This window comes from Myodes glareolus, chromosome 9 (genome assembly GCF_982192425.1).
Source record: "Myodes glareolus chromosome 9, mMyoGla1.1, whole genome shotgun sequence".
NCBI lineage: Eukaryota > Metazoa > Chordata > Mammalia > Rodentia > Cricetidae > Myodes > Myodes glareolus.
Window position 1 is genome coordinate 80,659,560 of NC_142034.1, and position 12,850 is coordinate 80,672,409.

Genomic DNA, 12,850 nt, shown 5'->3' on the forward strand with positions numbered 1-12,850 from the left:
CAAATAGTTTGTAGTTACTGCAGACGCGGCATTGGGGAAGCAGGGAGGCGGCTCCTACAGAGAGAGGCAGTGTTCATTCAATATTTGCAGGGACCACGTTTCTCAACCTTGCAGTGGCTGCGGCCTCCCCGACCCTCCTCCCTCTCTACTGGCTCTTCTCTCTCTGCACTGTCGTTCTTACCAGATATTACAGCATTTTACAGCCACACAGCTTTTTAGGGGCTTTTAAGTTTCTGAAGCTCAGGATCTCAAAGAGAAACATCCTCAGTTTTCACCCCCCAAAATGCTCCGAACTCTGGTGACTTATAAAATGCTCGGAATTTTATTATAGCCGACCCTCAGCTTTGACGATAAGAAGCCAAAACTAAGCAAGATGGAACTCAGTGCCTCCTGCCCCATCTACAAAAATGCGTCCATCAGTTTTGACTTGGGGGGGGGGGGGGTCCTAGTAAGTAAATTGTTCAAAAGGCTGCCCGCTTCCTGCTAGAGCAAAAACAAACCCAAGGTCTACCTAAAATAAACAGAGGGGAGGTGCCGTGACATACTATTCACATGGCTTAGGAAATCCTTGTTCCTTCTCTGGTGCATGGTTCTGCTTTGATTTCCTCTCCTATCCTCTGATGAGAACAGGGCGGGGGGGGGGGGGGGAATGAATGGAAGTGCTCAGGGCATGGTACCAGAAGAGAGGGCAGCAACTGCAAACATGCAACAGACCTCACACACCAGCCATCCTTGCAGGGTCTCTGCGTGACCAAACCCCTGCTGCAGCTGTGACTCCAGAGTCACACCACTTCTGCCAGTAACGGGTGAATGAAAAGGCAGTAAATGGTTACCAAGAGTTTCCCTTTTTTTAGGAAAAAAAATCTATGTAACATACTGTCTCTGTGATCTTTTTTAAAGGAAGTCTGGCAGACTAATGCTATTCAGAAATATTTTTTCAATAGTGTTAAATAGAAAAAGCTTGAAATTCGTTCCCAGGAGTGATTATGTCCCAATGCAGTGGAGAATGAGGAGAATGAGTCTCCTTCTCAAGGTCTTGGCACCTTTGACAGCCTTGTTTGATTAACAATGGGTTAGCTTGAACTGCATTGGGCCATCTCTAAGATCGTGGTTCTGTGTAGGTGTGACTTGGTCTCTCATCAGCCATATGACCTTGGGGTGATCACTGCTCCTCTGTGAGTCTCAGTTTCTTCATCTGCAAAATGGGATTAATTAGTCTTTGCTCCAAGGGGTTTGTGCTGATGTAATGAAAAGACAGGAAAGGATCTGAACCTCAGCAAGTATTTAATACATATTAGATGTCAATACTCTAAATCAAGCCCCTAGTGGAGGTAGCCGAGGGTTTCTCCTGTATCCTTTCCCAACCCTGCACCTGTTACTTCTTCCTGGATATACCCACCAATATACAGAGGCTATGACCAGGGCATGTTTAAGAAAAAAAGCAATCCAGTAGAATTCAGAAATGACCACTGGTGCAATCCTTGGCTCTGAGCTTCAAGGGGAATGGAAGCTTTCAACAAGTTGAAGTGGAAAGAATAGACTCAGGTGGTACAGGCTACAGAGTTCTGATTTGATCTTGCACATCAGTTAATTTTGTGACACTGGACTTGTGGCTGTGTCTCTCTGGTCTTTAGATCTCATGTGTGGACGATAAGATGGTTGAATGAGAGCAAGGGAAAATTTATTAAGTATAATGACCGCCCAAGGAACACCATAGTAACACAGCCCCCCTGGGTGCCACCTACAGATGCTCAGATTCAGTCAATCAGATGGATCCAGGGTCTACATGTTTAATCAGACCCCCAGGAGACTCTGAAGGGGTGGACCACAGTCGAGACTTTGAAAATCACTGGTCAGAGCATCTCTTACCCCCTTTAGAGCCTAGCATCCGTAAGGGGTGTAAACTTGGACCTTCCCTAGCCACCCAGTGGTGTGAGATGACATAGCTTCTCTTTGTATCCTATGCTTCAAGTTGCCAAGTCTGCCTTCCATGTCTTCTTTTGCTTTCTGCTCATGCCAGTTGAGACCCCTGTCCTTCTAGTATTTGGGGTCCTCAGTGCCCGTGCAACAGCAGTGGAAGGTCACTCACTTCCTCAGCCTGTGGTGCCTCAGGCTTGTTCTCCTCTCCTGTCAGTGGAAACTGACAGTCCACGCCATGGTCACCAGGGAGCCCTCCAGTGTGTTGTCACTGAGTGGGTCCAACGAGCCTTGGTCATCCACGGAAACCCAGTAGGTGAGGTCATCCCTGTAGATGAGCTGTGGGTTTGTAACGGCTGTGGAAAGGTCAAGAACTGAAACAGAAGGCGCATCATCAATGCTTGATTTCTGAATAATTTAAGAACATTACAGCAAGATGGGGCTAAAGGTTCCTACTTCCTCCAGTGATGCCCAGCAATATTGAGCAATAAGAGCATTTTGGGCATCTTAAAGGGGCTCCAAATTCTAAATTTTCCATCAAGGATATTTTCCTTAAAGGAGGCAAAAGCAGATGTGAGGAAGGCTACGCTTGACACGCAGGAAAGTACAGGTAGGAGCGACTTCCAGTCCAGCTAGACTTGCAGGTGCCTGCAGGGCGTGAGATTTCCATAGCTGTGTTTGTTTTCTCCATAGGAGAGAAGGGTTGGGATTCCTTCCTGAAGGAGGGAAAATAGACCTGGCCCTACAGGACCCTGCTCTGGGGCCCCCACTTGTTTTTCTTCCTCCCTGATTTTTTATTTTCGGGGGCGGGGTTGGGCCACCTGCAGAGAAGCCTCCTGTGGAGCCCTTCCCACCTTCGTCACCCCAGTCATCTCTCCCCACCCTTTCCCTGCGCCCTCAGACCCAGTTGCATCAGGGATCAGCGCTCATTTATTCAAGATCAGGGATGCGCTTCATCAAACAAGAACCTCTTTCTTTGGCCCCTGGAATTGGACCAGGGAGTGACAGAGAATCTGGACCAGAATATAGTAGTATTTCTGTCCCATGGACCATGCATGATGTCCAAAAGAACCTCCAGCTGCTTGGTTTGGACAATGAAGACCAACTCCCACCAGAGGGGAGACAGGCTGGTCAAGGTCTGCTGGAGTGGTTGGGTTCTTCGGGGAGTGTATGTTTCTGTGTGAGGTGAGTAGTAGGAAGTGCCAGGCAGCCAACATGCGGCTGGGTCTAGAGGGCTGTTTAGAAAACACTGGAAACTTGCCTTGCTCCAAATCCTTTCTCCTCCTTTTCAAATGCTGAAAGGCACCAGGAAGCCGTTCTTGAACTGACTGCTCTCCCCTCGGAATAAATGAAGGTCAATTTGAAAGAAGCGGTTGTGCTCCGTGGAGTATTGGAACCACACGGCAATCTGTCACCGTCGGTTGTCTCTCTTCTCATTCAAAGGAGGGCGGCGGGATTTAGGAACTATGAGCACAAGTGAGCATGGGGGGTCTCCGACATCAGCTAGGACCGTCACCCTCACAAACTGTGTGAATCCTCCAACTCAGCCTTGAGCATTCCGCAAGGAAAACAATCGCTTTGAGAATTCGGGGAGGAGGGAATTTTTTTTTATAAATCCTTCCTAGAAGAGGGAACTATTACTGAGCTAAAATACATCTGGCCATTTATCAAATATTTAACCAAAGTCTTCCTAAAGTGCCTACTATGTCTTTGCTTCTGTACTAGAAGCTGGATTGTTGAACCAAAACTAAATAGAGTCTCTACCTGTCTACACAACATACGATTATTGAATACACACCTTGTACAGACAATCTCCTGGACTTCCTATGGTATTTCCCCATTCATTCTCACAGAGGCACCCTGTGAGCTAACTGTTAGCTCCTCGTGGATGAATACATCAAAGCTCGCCACTGTTAGTCTTACTCAGGGTCACGCAGCATGACAGCACTAGAACCAGGGACTGAGTCCAGCACTCTCAGAACAGACCACTGTCTGTCCCACTGCGCCTGGCCTTCCTGCCCACTGATGGCAGTCTGCTATCATAGTAAAAGTTCTCCATTAAACTGCAAACCACTCTGTCACCACCCTGTCAAAAGATAGGAAGGACACCGTCATTGTAAAATCCTGCCCACCCCTAAGGGGTGGGGCGGGGCGGTGGGGGGGAGACCAGGTAATACAGCATTGGAGCAGACCATCCATATTCAAACTTAAAGCTAGATTTTTCTCCAAACCTCCTGCAATGTGGGTGCTAAGCATTCTTAAGAACAAGGCCTCTGTCAGTCAGTCAGCCAAGCTGAAGGAAAAAAGTGGAAGGGAACTTGCCTTCCTCCTAAGAATGTGGGTCACATCTTTAATCATGCATTCATTCACTGGGTTAATATGAATTTACCAAACAGGTACTGTGTCCAAGTATTTTCCTAGAGAAACTATGGTAAATAAAATAAGTGTCATAGAACTTACTTCTAGGGAGATAAACAGGTATTTGAAGAAACACAAGAAGCGCAAATGTGTCTGTGATGAGAGACGGAAACTGTTTAAAAGGGATAAGTGTATGATGAGGTCCCAGGGGAGTACCATGGAGGGTGAAGGCTGAACAGTTTAGAGCAGCTTCTTCTTCAAGAATATTCGTAGAAGAGAGTTCCATGCAGCAGGAAGGTCTCCTGGAGCAGGAAATCATTGGGGGTGGGGGAGTTCCCAGAGCTTAGGTTGGGAACAAGCAAGGGTAAGATTGCAAGCATGGTCAGAAGCCTGGACATGCTGGGACTTTAGGCTGTGTTGTGGGATTTAAAGGGGTATGGTTCAGCTGCTGTTCTTGTAGGGGACCACAGTTTGGTTCCCAGCACCCACTCACATGGAGTCGCTCAGAACCACCTGGAATTGCAACCAGGTAATCTGATATGCCCTCTTCTGACCTCCAAGGACACCGATGCTCATGTGCATAGTTACACACACACACACACACACACACACACACACACACACACACACCGATCTTGGAAAAGGTCACTCTGGTCAACATGTAGAAACTGGATATGGGACTGGAAGGTTAGAGGAGACAGTGACTGAGACCATGCAGGTGACAGTGGAAACAGCAAGAGGCAGACAGATTTGAGGACTCGGTGTGGAGGGGTATAGGAAGGTTAGTGAGAGGCATGTGTCCAGAATAACTCTGATGGTGGCAGAGAACCATCTGGGTACCGTTTGTTGAGCTAGGAAAGGCAGGATCAAGGACCACCTGAGCACAGGCAAGAGAATGTCTCCCAGAGTTTTCTCCAGACATCCTCCAAGGCTCATGAAACACAACAGTGGGCAGGACCTACTGGGTGTTATTATGATTTGAGCAAAGAACATCTGACCTAAGGCTAAAAGACCCTGTGGGGAAATCCAGCTATGCTAAGAGGCATCTGACAGGCGTTGTTTTGACAGCCCAGGCCCTTGGACCCCACCATCAACCTAATATACCAGAATCTTTTGTGAGGTCCAGAACCTTGAACCCTTACCAAGCTTTCCTGGATGCATTCTTGTGCGTCAGGTACAGTTTAGCTTTCCTTACACCTAAGCAGCTGTAGATGGGATACCCCATGGATATCCAAAGGGGAAAAAATGTGGCTAAGCTTCCATTGCACAGCCAGACGTAGCCTCAGTCCTAGCCAGGTACTGGCCCAATCCATGGGGAGGGAAACAGGAGGAATGATGGTGTCTCTGTCCTGAAGCCTCCCCCCCCCCCAATACAGAAATAGAATGAGCACTGTGGAGCATCCTTCCCACACAGGGCATACTGTGTGGGGTCGTGACCCTTCAGGCAAGTCACATTATCCCTGTCTCCAAATATGAGGACACCAAGTTCAGAGAGGGTTAATCACTTGCCCAAAGTCATACACCTAGCAAATGGTAGAATCCGACTCTGCACATGGTACTCAATAAACACGCATTGTGCTAGCTCTATTGTTAGTATACCGCTTCCCCCAAATTCGTCAGAGATCTGATGCCCAGAGTTTCCACTGGCTCATGACAAAATGAGGAAAACATTGTGTTCTTTTAAAAATGAGATGTATTCAATCTAAATGACTGTCCTTTCAATCTGAAGACTATATCCTTTCTATTTTAAGACACCAAAAATAGCATTTTAGAAAGAAAGATGATAATGAATGGTAATAGTTATATGTTGTGTGTGTGTGTGTGTGTGTGTGTATGTGTGTGTGTGTGTTGTAATGTCCTTCTTAATAACTTTAAAGAAAGAAAACAAAAATCTGGCAACTCTGTCAGTCGTCTCTAAAAATAATCTGAAATGTGAGTTTCCTAAGGTCTTGAAATCGCAGACAATACATAAAGATTAATGGGAAAGAGAAGGAAGGAAAGAAGGGAGAAAGACAGAATGGAGAACTGTAGAAATGAGCCAGTCTCAGCCTCCCAGTGAAACCAAGTGGGCTGAGACAAAGCTGCCAGGAAGGAGGGAAGGACTGTGCAAAAAGATAGGTCGGGTTCACAGGGCAGGAGCCAATGGTGGAGGTGGACAAATCTGCTGGGGCGCAGGGGGCCACATAAGTACCAAAGGGTCATCAAGGACCCTGTGAAGGGTTTACCTGAATATGTGTGAAGCTGTAAGAACAGTGGATGGCTGCCAGCCTCTGTCTGGAAATTGCTCTCTCCTGCATGAGCAGGACTTGTCTGCAGCCCCCCTACTCGCTGAACACCTCAGATGATGATACGCTAATGACCCCCATACATTAGACCTTGCCACTTGGTGCTACCCCAAAGCCCCTGACCTGTCCTATCCTCAGGTTTGTGAGGTGGTCCCTGAAATGATCCCTACTGCACAGTTATTGATGTGAACATCAGGGGAGTCGGGGAGCTTTGCCTCAGAGCAACTGATGAAGAGCTGACTCTGAGTTCAAATCCAAGCCCTCAGATGGGCTTGTCATTAAAGAGCTCTTGGATGGAAGTGTAGGAAAACATGAGGGAAACCTCTATTCTTAGAAGGAGGCAAGGAAGGGCAGGTGGCCACTGGACAGAACCTCAAAAGGGTATAAAGAACATAAAAATAATTGGGTCCTTCCGCTGGCAAGATGAACCAAAACCTCTCTTTGATTGTTGACACTTTTGGAAGACTTTTCAACTTGGTGCTTTATTGCTGCTAATGGCAAGCACATTTGATCAGATATCTATCAAACTGGAGGAAAGAAATATTTAGAAACTCTTCCTCAGTGCCGTTTCTGGCTTCTGTACATTTGAGACTGGATTCGCCTCCTCCTCCAACCTACAAATGATGCCAGCACCGCAGGACAGTTCTCCATCACAAGTCATCCTATGTCCTTCCCTTGATGTCACAGGCCAGGCAAGCTGGCACTGTGGAAGAGAGTATTTCTAGACACTGTGTTCTGCAGCGACTGGCTAGTGATGACCTAGCTATGCAGAAAGAGAAGGCTATGAACTACATACACTGAATGCAGAGAACTGCAGTGGAACAGAATGTAGGCTTAACCCCCCTCACTTCCCCAGATTCTCATGGCCCCTGTAACAACATTTGCAAGGGGAAAGGGAGAGCAGGGAAAGCGATCCCTCAGCAGAACAGAATCTGAGAGTAGAGAAGGGTCCCTGTTGATCTCAGCTAATAGGACTTACTTTGGAAAACTGTATAATGGCCTTGGATCCCTAAGGTTTCTTCCTGGATTTTAGAAAAACCCATAAAGAAAGGAGCCTGTCGGCTGGGCAGATGGGTTTGTGGATAAAGCACTTGCTACATATGCATGAGGACCAGAGTTCAGATCCACAGAACCGACAGTCAGCTGGAATCGGTTACATTCATCTATAGCCCGGGAAGGCAGATGAGCAAGACTGCAGCTAGCCATCTGTGGATTTCATGGGAGGCAGAGGTTAGTCTAACCCTTGGTAGGAAATTTTCAAAGCAAGTATCCCTCATTTAAGTCACTTGCTCCATCTCTACAAGTGAGCGGCTGAGCTAGGGCTGGGATACCCAGTAGGCTCACTGGTCCTAAATCCTTAATGACCAAGAGAGTAGATGGAAGAAATGGATCGTTTCTAGAACCGGATCGAGAAAATGCTTTAAACAGTGAAAGCCTACAGATTATAGAAGAGACAGGCAGAAGGGTGGGCTGGAACAGGAAAGAAATCTAGTTGTATGTTTAGGAACTTGTAGGGTTGCCGTGGCTGTTGGAGAGGGGGTCCTCAGCCCATATGTTAGCCTCACCTAGCCTCTGGCAAGGTGCATCATGGTTCAGACCGGGTACCATAGAATCCAAACTCCACAGCAGCCTTTCCTCGTAAGGTGGTCAGCATCCTCAGCCACACCCACCCACAAGATAGCTGAGCTCTCCTCCACATACACTGTGCTACAAACATTGCCCTAGTGAGCAAGTCAAGCCAACACGTTCAGAAACATCGCATTCTAGCCCAAGCAGACCGTTCTTCGAAGAACCTCCACTGACTTTTTGAATGGGCTATCTGCCCACAGTCTTGCTCCCCTAAGCTTTCCCTGTGGCCTGGTGGGATGAATCGGGGGTGGGGGGGGCTTGGCTTCACATTTCTCTGTAAGGCTAATGGATGTGTTGGAGGCTGAGCCTCAGAAGGAATCAGAATGAAATCAAGGGGTGGAGCTCACTGTCACCTGCAAGCGTGGACCTACCCCATGGTTCTCAGGATCAGCACAAGGCCCCAAGGCAGGGAAGTGTCTGGGTGAGGAGGATGATCCACCAATGAACCACAAAAGCTTAACATCTCTTCATATAGTCAGGCCAGATGTGGTCCCCGAGCATGAAGAGAAGACAGAAGGCCCATTCCCCAAAAATCCGGTTGCACTCAGCTCTTTGGAGTTTACCTGAATACGAGTGTTCTTGGGGGCAGGAGGGTTGTTATACTTCCATGACCAGTTTGGCAGTCTAATAAAGCCCCTCCTCAAAGTAAGCCCACAGAAGAGGCAAGAAGTCAAAGCTTACCAATTATACTAAAATGCGGTTGTTATTATGTTGAAAAGCAAATTGGTTGTTGAGTGCGAAAGGTGCTCAGCATATTAAACAAACACGGCCTGGCAGCCAGTCAAAGAAGCGAGCACTGTAGTTTCAAAGTGGTGACGAGAGGAATGGTTTCATGAACTCTGCAGCAGATGGAACAGGATCGTGTAGACCTGACTTCTGTTGGCGACAACCCCTGCAGAATCCTCCGTGGCCCCCGGCCTGCATTCCCGCTGAACAAAGGCAAACTTGAGGCCCAAAGGTTTGGTTTATTTTGTTTGTTGTGTTGACATATTTTTTCTTCCCATCCAAATTCACAGACTCCTCATAGCCTAGGCTGAGGACCTCTCCTTGGGAGGTCCCAAGAATAGACTTCTGGGTGTGATACTTCTAGACTCTGGATTACAAAAACAAAACAACAACAACAACAAACGTATTTCTTAAACTACTGTCTTAGGACCCCAAGATGTTCAGTCGGTGTCAATGGACTTTCTCTTTTGCTTGACTACTCCTAGCAGTGGGTTTGATGACCTACTTTATTTTTTAATCTTGATTAAGTCAAAGAAAGTAAAAGAAAAAATAGAAAAAAAAAAAGAAAAGAAACCTGCTTCTTCCAGGGCCAGAGCCAGAGTTCACATACACTATCTTCCCGGCAGTAAAGTCAATGGTAAATTACTACAGGTACTTAGCTTCTGATATGTTCAGTGTTATCAAGCAAACAATTTAAGTATAGGAAGATGTAATGTGATGTTACGAATGAGTTGGTTAGATATAAGTCTATTAATCTATCAGGAAGTAGAATTGCCACGATATCTGCACAAGAAAGAAAGGCAGGCCTTTGAATAATATACAATCTCGTTTTTACTTTAATTTCTGCTACATATTTATTTTGTATGGTAGAGGGATGCATGTGCCAGAGGGCAGAGGCTAGAGGGCAACCATAGAAGTCATAGCTCTTTCCTTCCACCACGTGGGCCACGGGGATGAAACTCAAGCAGTACGGCTTCACGGAGCCATCTGTACCCCCTGAGCCGTCTTGCCAACCAACAATCCTGCTTTGAAAAGCACTGTACTGGTGTGCAGAGAAGGCTCAGTGGGCAAAGCGCTTGCTGAGGAACTATGGGAGTCTGAGTTTGGAACCCTGGACCACATAAAGCCAGGCTCCGCAGCCTCCTGCCTGGAACCCAAGGTGAGAAGCAGAGGCAGGAGAATCATAGACCAGCTAGCCTGTTGCACACAGTGCTTAACAAGGGGTTCTGACTCAAACAAGATAGAGGGGGAAGACTATCCCTGAGGTTATTCTCAGACCTACACACACACACACACACACACACACGCACTCATAAGAAACAAAACTAAAACTTTTAGCTTATTCATTTTCAAGGGCCACTTTAATGAGTAGGAGCCGATTATTAGCTTTTCCTGTCCTCTTCTGAGTTCACATACTGCAAAAATCAAATACTTGTAATTAAAAGATACCAGATTAAGAAGATTAACAATAAAAATTCGGTTTGACAGACTCGTTTGGACTTCCATGCTGTTTAATGAGTTCAGAAGAAAGAAAAGGTATCTACCCTTGGTCATTTAATCTATGTGCGTGTGTGTGTTCACACTTCACCTTATTTGGGACTGGGCAGATCCTGCTGTTCTCGGTAGTGCAGTCAGGATTTCCGGCCCTCCAGTTCCTGAGGCCTCTTCTCTCTCTCCACCTCCTATCTTGCTGTAGGATCCCTGTGATAACAGCCGCCTCCGCCAGCTTTGTGGAGGTTCCGGGGATTTGAACTCAGGTCCTCACACTTGGGCAGTAAACATTAGCTCCTAATTTTTCCTGTAATTTTACCCATATCCTCTGCTTCTCAGCCACGGAAACACTCACAAATCCGCCTTGTTCTTCCTGATGCTGCCACAGCCCTGACCGCTCTTCCATTCAAAAACACAGCAGGTTGCTTGATGGTTTTTTTTTCCTTTTGTGTTCTTGTCAAAATAAGAATTCTTCCTACTATTCTCAACAGCAGGAAGACATTCATTCATACATAATATCATAAGTGAAAACAACAGGAAAGGTAGGCTCTCTCTTAAGATGTGTCAGCCTTTGGTGATTAATAAGCAATGGGAATTTATTGCTCACATTTCTGAGGACTGGAGAGCAGGAGGTCATGACGGTGGCCGATTCACACCCTCATAGACAGCACCTTTAAAAAGGAAAGGTACCAGTGAGGACTCCCAAGCCTCTTCCATGAGGACACTAACACCAGCCATAAAGGTTCTGTTCTTATGACCTTCTCTTCCCAGACACCCCTCTCCCAAGGCCACTGACAGAGATTTCTAACATGCAAATACAAGGACAGCAGAATTGAGGCACCCAGACTACAGCACCAATAATAATATCACACTTAGTATTTTTCTATGGACTTTCCAGGAGAGAGAGAGAGAGAGAGGGAGAGAGAGAGAGAGAGAGAGAGAGAGAGAGAGAGAGAGAGAGAGAGAGAGAGATTGGATCACCCAGGCTTTTTTCAATACTTATCAAGCACAGACTTCTTCTCACCAAACCAATAAATTCCCAGTCTTCTCATTTTCTTTCTTTTTGCTTTTCCCATCTTTTTGGTGTTTTGCTGAATTCTATAATAAAAGATACCAAGATGTGCCTAGCCGACCCATTATGTAAATAAATAGCCAATGCTCTCATGAGGCCACCCACTAGCTAAGTATAAGTTTACACTAAAAGTATGTTCTTCTTATACCCTGGTCCTGGTCATCGCCTTCCTTCTTGGAGGCAGCTACTGTCACAAGCTCCTGGTATAACTTTTCAGAAGTAGTCTGTGTTATGTATCTATATGTGTATATGTATCTGTAGGTGTATATGTATCTGTAGGTATATATGTAGGTGTATGTGTATAAGTAGGTCTATGTGTATATGCAGGTGTATGTGTATATGTATCTATAGGTGTATATGCGGGTGTATGTGTATAGGTAGGTGTATGTGTATTTGCAGGTGTGTGTATATGTATCTGTAGGTATATATGTAGGTGTATGTGTATAAGTAGGTGTATGTGTCTATGCAGGTGTATATGTATATGTAGGTGTGTATGTATTTGCAGGTATATGTGCATATGTTTCTGTAGGTGTATATGTAGGTGTATGTGTATAAGTAGGTGTATATGTATCTATAGGTGTATATGCAGGTGTATGTGTATAGGTAGGTGTATGTATATTTGCAGGTGTGTGTATATATGTATCTGTAGGTGTACATGTAGGTGTATGTGTATATGTAGGTGTGTGTGTATTTGCAGGTATATGTGTATATGTATCTGTAGGTATATAGGTAGGTGTATGTGTATATGCAGGTGTGTGTATATATGTATCTGTAGGTGTACATGTAGGTGTATGTGTATAGGTAGGTGTATTTATATATTCCTTTTCATGGAAATAGCATACTATAACAGTACGTCACACTTGCTTTCTTCATTGTACAAGGTATGAGGAAGACCTTTCCACTTCGGTATAAGTAGAACAGCCTTGTTCGTTTTAAGAGCTGCATAGTATTCTCTTTTCTCCAGACAGAATTCTGTGGAATGGCATTTATCACCTAGAAAGTCTTTGTTTTTACAAAATCATATGCTTACCTCTCACACATGCTTCACCACCTTCTACCTTGATAAATTTTTATAAGATCACATCCTTGAAGTGGAAACGAAAATATTCAGGGGTGGGGAGAGGCAGAGGTGAGATAAGGCATCCCGTAACCCAGGCTGACTTTGAACTTGATAAGGAGCTGAACTTCTGATCCTGCCACCTCTACCTCCTGAGCGCTGGGATTACAAATGTGTGCCAGCAGACAGGCTTATGCCGTGCTGGGGACAGAGCCTGGGGCTTTGTGCTTGAAGGGCGAGCACTCTGCCAATATAACTGCATCCTGAGCTCCAAGCTGCCTTTTAACTGAGAGCCCCTTGATGCTCAGGGCCCAG

At 45.9% G+C, this 12,850-nt stretch overlaps 1 protein-coding gene across 1 annotated transcript in view; it reads left to right on the forward strand.

Moving 5' to 3' along the window:
- The window catches only part of Adra1b (adrenoceptor alpha 1B), a 117,928-nt gene that overhangs the window by 61,968 nt on the left and 43,110 nt on the right, over positions 1-12,850 (forward strand). The window lies entirely within an intron of this gene.